General features: G+C 42.9%; 1 long non-coding RNA gene across 1 annotated transcript; it reads right to left on the bottom strand.

The window, feature by feature from the left end:
- Positions 1–5,652: 5,652 nt before the first annotated feature.
- On the bottom strand, positions 5,653–7,454 carry LOC112895170. Its single transcript, XR_003229165.1, has 2 exons — positions 7,041–7,454; positions 5,653–6,004 (listed from the first exon to the last, which is right to left on the bottom strand). It is a non-coding gene; the product is annotated as an uncharacterized LOC112895170 (long non-coding RNA).
- Positions 7,455–7,796: the final 342 nt, after the last annotated feature.

The raw sequence follows: 7,796 nt of genomic DNA on the forward strand, positions 1-7,796 counted from the left end.
GAGACTACGGTGTAAGACGTCAAGCGTGGTATGGCAGCGGAAACGGAAGAGCAATGTTAATGTGGCAATTCTTTTATGCGACTCAGATAGCGACAGTGAGGTTCTCAGTATCAAGCAATCAGTTAGAGCATGGTGTTAGATTTAGTTAGCTGCTAAGCTGGAATGGAATCTAATTTTGCTTGGCAGATATTGTGGTGATAGAAGAGAAGGGTGCATTGTTGCAGGTGGAGTCACGGAGTTGGAAATTGCAGGGATAGCGGTGTTCTTCGGGCAGCTCTCGATAGAGCGGCAAAGGAAACAACTCAAGTATGTGTACATGGAGGTTTGCGCATGACAACTTCAAGGTTGCGGAATATTTGCCAAGGTGGAGTTTGTTGAATATGTGTCGAATATTTGTACAAGTCCGATTACATTAGGACTTGAGTTGTATTTAGCAGTATAGGGTAGAGTTCATGTCAAACTCTGTAATCCGGATATCCTCATAAATATGAGAGGAGGACTGCTGTTGTAACCACGATGACATAGCGACAGGCTCGCATGAGGGAAGCGGCACGATGCCAGGACCCTAAAGCGGCTGGTGTTGCGGTATTGGTGAGGAGCGTCCGTAGTCATGCTCTAGGGATGCAAGCTTTGTCGAACCTCATCAACAAACATCGTATCTCCGGTGTCATCTGTGATCTTGCAAGTTTGTCTCGATACATTCAATTGTCGCATCCACTAGTGAAAATTAGCAGGCGGCTCATCGCCAAGAGGGCTAATTTTCTAAAAGGCGGCACGGACCGTGCCTCAGCCTGTGCGCATGCGTGGCATCCTGGTCGCGTGTAAGAATCTCCCAATTTGTACTCGATTTAAGTAAACATCTGGTCACTACTATTAAGATGAGAGCTATCACGCGATCGCCAGTATGGCGATCTATGGCACCCGCCATACCTGCCGGCAAACGAACACCCCGGCCGCCATCATGGTTTACCAAGTATGATTGATTAGAACACAGTAGGTTCACTATAGGTAGATTTTAATCCTAGCTCCGCCACTGCGTGCTAACCTACATCTAAAAGTTCCGAGAACCGACACGTCATTCACTTAAAACGATAACAAATCGATTATCCCGGTACGTGCTTGTCACATGCCTAAGAATAAGCACACATTCCGTCATATAATTCGCACATCACCACAAGAACCATAGAGGCCAAATTTTACATAATACAAGGTTTAATATTAAGGATTACAAGTTTATAACATAGGAAGTTCAAATTAAAATAAAAGAGAGGCTAAGCTCCACATTACAAGTTTTGGGCTCACAAATGACATTAAGAGAAGCATGGATTTAAGTTTAATGCTTTTGACATGCTCTCACAAAAATCTAGTTATACCGTGGATGAATTAACAAAAGTGTAATAAACAACGGCATCTTTGCTCAAGGACGCTATTGTGGCCACAACGATCTATTCCTCTACTGCACCCAGATCAACGGATAGAAGTGACTAGAAACAAGTTCAGTCTCACCTGCAACTTGGGTTAAAACCATAAGTATAAAAGTATAAAAGGTACTCGCAAGACTTGCGTGAATATATAAACAAGGATCATGCAAGAAGGTTACAACAAGGATAAGCTTTATGTTCAAGTGGTTTTTCATAAGCATGAGCTCTCTAGTTCAAGTACTAGCTCCTTAGCAAAATTAATTAACCTTGCCTAACCCACAACACAATTTAGTTGATTAAGGGAAGAACAAGTAATTGAACATAAAGATGACAACAAACAATAGCCAATACAGACGATACTCCTACGAAGAGTTTATGCGAATATGACATTGCTCATAACTAAGAGAGCGGTAATTCGAATTGATTTATTAACCTTGCAAGGACGTACTTCTTTACCCACATGACACAAGGACCATACGGCTCACCCAACAGGCCGAATTAGATGAGGGGGTACTCTTATCAACCATTTCCAACAATCCTCAACCATTGAGAACACGCCTAACTTACGTGGGAGAGCAACCTAGGTCCAACAGGAACACCCCTAAACCTCTCTACAAAGCTCCATTCCCCCGCATCTAGGACCGTGCCTCAATGAACAAAGCCAAGGAGGTAATAAGCTCATCCATACCATGATTAGATATGTGGTAGCACGATAAGTTGCTCAAAACCAACATCATCCACAAACAGGTCTCAAATGATTCGAGCGGACTATGCCTTCAAGAATCGTTTATCTAGGCGGTACAATTCCGCCCAAACCATGAAACCATTTTCCATTTCCAAACAATTGCGATCAAGGGTAACGAAGTAAGTGTGAACCTATTCAACCCTTTTCTTTCGACTTATAAAATTAATCTAAGCATGGCTAAGCATTTAGGTAATTAATTAATTAACCCAACTAAACATGTGACAAGGGAAGGATATTCAAAACAAGGAAGGGTAAATGCATAAGAATAGATAACAACAATGTGGTAAATAAACATGATACATGACGTATAAATACCCAATTGATAGAAGTAAAGCTAAATCAATTTATTCAGGCAAAAGGAACATACTTAGCTGCTTGCCTTGATTTTCTTCAGCCTCACCCGGTCTCAACGTTCTCGACGGGCTCGATAGGTTTGTTCTCCGGCGTTTCGGTTACTAAAATACATGAATGAATGCGTGCATTAGCATGATGACATGATTTGTGCATAAAATGATATGCATGGAGGATGAACGGCATAATCATGCATTTATACGCAAAATATAAGCACAACAACAAGAATCAAGCATTACTACTCAATTGAGCATAAAAGGGCTTAAGCAAGCATTAGCACCCGTAAAATCATACAGTAAGCAAGATCTATGAAATAAATTGCATGAGCAGAAAACATCCATTTGGAACTTTATATAATTAATTATAAACAGGACAAGATTCAGCTACTCTAAACAAGATAAACAGGACAACGAGTCTAAAAAAATTGGTTTAAACATTTTTAGAGCAGCATAATATTTGTTAAGCAATTAACTTACTTTTACAAAAGCAAATCATACAGAAAACACTACAGCAGTAACAGGGCAACAGCTATTCTTGCAAGATGGATTACATCACCAGGAAGCTAACAAAACAAGTTTCACAATTTTTTGAGGTATACAAGATTTTCTATGCATTTTCCAAGATTTCAGATCTTCAAACTACACAAAAGTCAGTGCTAACTAAAAGATCCAACCAACCAGCCCTACCCCGAGCCGCTAATATAGATGGGGTCCTGGGCGGAGGGGGCCCAATCCAGGTCAAGGCCGCCCGCTGGCCTTGACCATGGCCCGAGCGTGGCGGCGACGAGGCTCGGCTGGAGCTGGGCCCGCACCTAGGCGATGAAAATGGGTTGGGGATGACGCGGTCTAGGAGCCAGCGAGGCTCACCAGAAGGTCGCGACGGCATGGGGGCAATGACGTCGAGGGGCTCTATGGTGAGGGCGGCAGCTGTGGCAGGCGGCGGTCCTCTGCCGGGGGACCACTGCGACGGCGAAAATGGAGGGGCGAGCATTAATGGGTTGCGGGGAGTGAGGAGAAGCTGCTGAAGGGAGGAATCGATGGGCTGCTCATCAAAGGCAATAAATCCATGGCGGGTAGTGGTGAGGAAGAAGGGATGGCAGCGGCAGTGGTGGAAAATGGCTAGGATTTTGGGGAAGGACCGGCGACGAGGTTAAAAGGGCGGGGGAGCATGGGATAGAGGTGGTCTTTTGCCTCCCCAAGGCTATGGAGGCCGGCTGCGTGGTGAGTAGCGCCTATGCTGCCCAACCGGCGTAGGAAAGATGGAGGCCGCATGATGTGGACCCGCTAGGGTTTGTTCGTGATCTATTAATGAGAGGCATGGGATAACTCGATTGATGGAGGAGACGACGTTCACGGCCTGACTACAGCCTTCTAAGGACACTGCGGTCGGCAGCGGGCGGGAGGGCGAGAAGCGCGTGGCCGGCGCTGGGAGGGAGGGCTAAGAGCACAGGGCCAGCGTTTGGAAGTAGGGCGACGAGCGCGCGTCCGGTGGCGGGAGGGAGGGCCAGGAGCGCATGGCCGGCCTCTGGTGGCCGATGGCCGGAGCGTGAGGGAGCTGGCCGCGGGAGAGCGGCATGTGCAGCGAGGGAGAAGGGGATAAGGAGGAGAAAGAATGTGAAGAAAAAAGTAAGAAGGAAAAAATAGGAAAAAGTAAGGGTAATTTAGATATTTCATCTTTTAGACAATACGAATAAGTCGTTTTGCTAAACGTTTTACAAAATGTCTTTAGCTCCACCAAAAATGCCGCTCCACTAGAGAAGCCGGAGCTAGAGCTGTTTTTCGAGTAGCTGCAGCCGTGCCAAATGGGCCCTTAGTTCTGCGCGGAGGATTGGACGATGCTGCATTAGTTCTGGCAGATGATGAGCAGTACAACGCTGGCGGTTAAGACCAGATGGCCATCTGTTAGTGCGCGGCAGGATTAAACGATCTAACGGTGCTAACATCGCAAGTGGCAGGACGACTAGCGATGGCCGCGGGGTCAAACGGGCAAACAACCGTCGTCCTCTTGCATTTTTCTACGGAGAAGAGATAGGGTCTGTTTGGGATTTGTGTTTTGTGCGAAGCCGCGAATACATGTATTATCGTGAAGTCATTTTGTAGGCTGAAATAAAAATAAACTAGGAATTAGGTTAGATCATTTTTTTAATTTCACCAATTTCATTAGTGAAGGCAATTTTGAGGGAAATATCACACCCGGTTTAAAAGACAGAACCGAATGCACAACTATATGTATACCAGAATATATATATATATATATCAGGATCAAATTCCATACATATAGTAACTTTATCAGTGAATAATCAGCAACGGTTACGAAAAGAGAACTAAAAGAATATAAAGATTATCATAACTATACAGACTATCCTAAAAACGAAGACTTTAAACTTCATAGTCAATCGACCAGCAGTAATTGTAACAAGCGTGAGTATATTTAAGATTGATACTCAGCAAGTGTTGGAAAATCATATGATATGAAGGCCAAAATCAAGAAAAGACAGACTGGTTGACTGTGATAAGCAATTTTAGTTGGTCAAATTTTATTAACACTTGATTACTAAGGTATAAGTATATACTAACCCAAATTAAAAGGAACAGAACAGATATAACAGAAACATAAAGATAACCATAAACATGGTCCACGATTTAATTTATTTTCAAGTTTATTAATCATGTGAGGGTCCAAGCCGCTCGTAACCACGAGCACGGCTGATATATCAGTTTACACTATGTAGAGGTTGTACACTTTACCCACAGTTCGTATCTCCCATGTTGCCTGAGGTCATGAGCCTCTTAAACACTTCCAAGATGAGTGGCTAGAAATTCACTACGAGACCTTTATAAAAATTTTCTAACCTATGACAATCCGCTAAGACTTCAAATTAAAGCAGCCATAACTCTCCTGAGTGAGTAAGATGCCTTAACCAGAATCATATCATAACCTTAAGAGGACCGAGCCGTTCCTCGACGATGCAACCCCTCTTGGCCTTTCGGTAAGATCATCATAAACTAGTGTTTATAATTAATTAGCCAAAACCAGAGCCATATAGTATTATTGTTGCACTTTTTTCTGTAGTTCTTCATATTCCGATTAAACAAATATGATCTTGTGATTAACAATACAAATTATCCGTGAACCTGGATAAAATATGTGTAGCATCATCATTGTTGTCATCATAGTTATAATTTATTCCCAAACCGGAACCAGCTATAGCAACTGAGTAGAAGCTACCCAACAAAAGGATAAAACTCAGGTTGACAAGAAATGATCATAAAGGCTAGACATATCCTTAATTAGGATCCATCAGGTTAATACACGTGCATGCATAAAGAGAGTTGTATCTATTATAATTATTAGAAAAAATAATCAAGTAAACACTTGCATTTCTTCCAAAGAACAGCTGCTCGGTGTCTTCAACTTTGTTCCCGAAACTCTTAATTTTCAAAATTCTTCGATCGCGCTCTTTCTAACGTCACACAAGCATCGGACCCTAGCATATAAGAAAACAAACAAACAAGAGAAATTAAAAACAGATACACCAAACAAAAATAAAGTTTTAAAAGAATGTACTAAGGAATAGGAGTCGTTGCTACGCTCATGACAGCGCAAGAAACGTGGAAAACGGAGTTAGGGTTGAAAAAACAACAATCGAAAGATTTGTCTTATAAAAGAAAACAAACAACTATAACCTTCATTTATTTTATAAAATAAATGTAAAAAATATCTAAAAGAAATATCCAAAATTACAATTAACTCATATTATATTTTGCATTTGTAAAAACAAAGTATAACTTAGTCCAATTTTATTTATAATTATCTATGTATAAATTATACTAATTAAATAATTAATTAGAAAGAAGACTTGTAAGAATATCTAAGCGTATAACTTTATGATTCGTATTGAGCTAACAAATTATAATTAAAACATATTTATATTGGTATTAATCATGTTAATATTAGTTACGAAAATCGGAGTAAAGATTTAATTGGATTTTATTTAGAAAAACTATACGAGAGTACATTAATCAAATTAAATTTATATTTATATTTAAAATAGGAACTACCGTAAAAAGTAAAAAATCACTAGTTTAAGATTTTAGAAAACTAGCGTAAAAAAAGATCAAAATGATCTAAAACGCGGAAGGTACGGCAAAAACATGGCTGTAGTGATCTAGTCGCGATTAACAGTGGATTTCAGTTGCTAGCAGAAAGATTTTCATGACACGTAAAACAGTACTCGTGAATAGAGTAAAAGATAGAGCTGTATATGCAAAAGAATTGATTTGGACTTGTGTGCAAGTATTGAATAGATCCAGGGGGTTATCGGTAAAACTAACAAGACATAAGAAATAAAGAAAAGATTGCAAGGTTCTTGAGGGGGCGTTTTGCAAAAGCTCAAAGAGCTTCTGTCCATGGCGGACAGGCTCCTGTGGCTCTCCTCGCCGGTGTTCCGGGGCGCGAGAGAGCACGGGGCGAGCGGGGGAAAAGAGAGAGGAGTGCGAGGGGATTCTATTTGAGTGACTCACCGGCGTCGGGGCTGCTCGGGATCGGCCGGATCTTGGCCGGGAAGGGGCGGCGGCGTTCTGCTCGGCGAGCAGAATTGGCGGCGGCGCAGAGCTTCGCGGGGGCCCTAGGGCGAGGCTGGGGAGGGGGCGCATAGTGCAAGGGGGTGCTGACGTAGGGGGTGGGGCGAAGTCCTGGGCGCATGGCCCCTGGTGCCTCGTGAGCAGGACGGGGGAGGGAGGCGCTGCATCCCGGCGTCGCTAGGCGAGCAGGAGGCGGCTGCGAGGTAATCTGGGAGGAGGCGATGGTGGCAGCTGTGCAGGAGGATCAGAGAGGATGGCGGATAGCAAAAAGGAAAACCTAGAAATTTGGGAGCTATAGAATGAGGAAAAGAAAGGGAAAAATGATCTTGGAAGCTCCCTCGCCTCACGGGAAGGCGTCTAGACAACGTTAACTCGGTGGAAGAAGATGATCAACGGTGAGAGCTGTCGGCTAGCTTTAATGAGCAATTAAACTCCAGGATTGTAGATCCAGCCTACGGGACTACGCACATTGCCTACATCTTACAGGATAAATAATGAGACATGGCCCGAGCCCTACACTGGTTGTAACTACTCGTAACCTAAAAGAACTACTTATACAGTAGTAAAACTAGTTGGACTCAGTAGGAAACTACCCGAAAACCACTCGAGTAGGACTCTAGGGCTCGTATCCAACTAGCACTTTCATGTAACCCTATCCCCCAGACTATATAAGGGCAGATAGGAACCCTCCTCAAG

Source organism: Panicum hallii, chromosome 5 (genome assembly GCF_002211085.1).
Source record: "Panicum hallii strain FIL2 chromosome 5, PHallii_v3.1, whole genome shotgun sequence".
NCBI classification, from domain to species: Eukaryota; Viridiplantae; Streptophyta; class Magnoliopsida; order Poales; family Poaceae; genus Panicum; species Panicum hallii.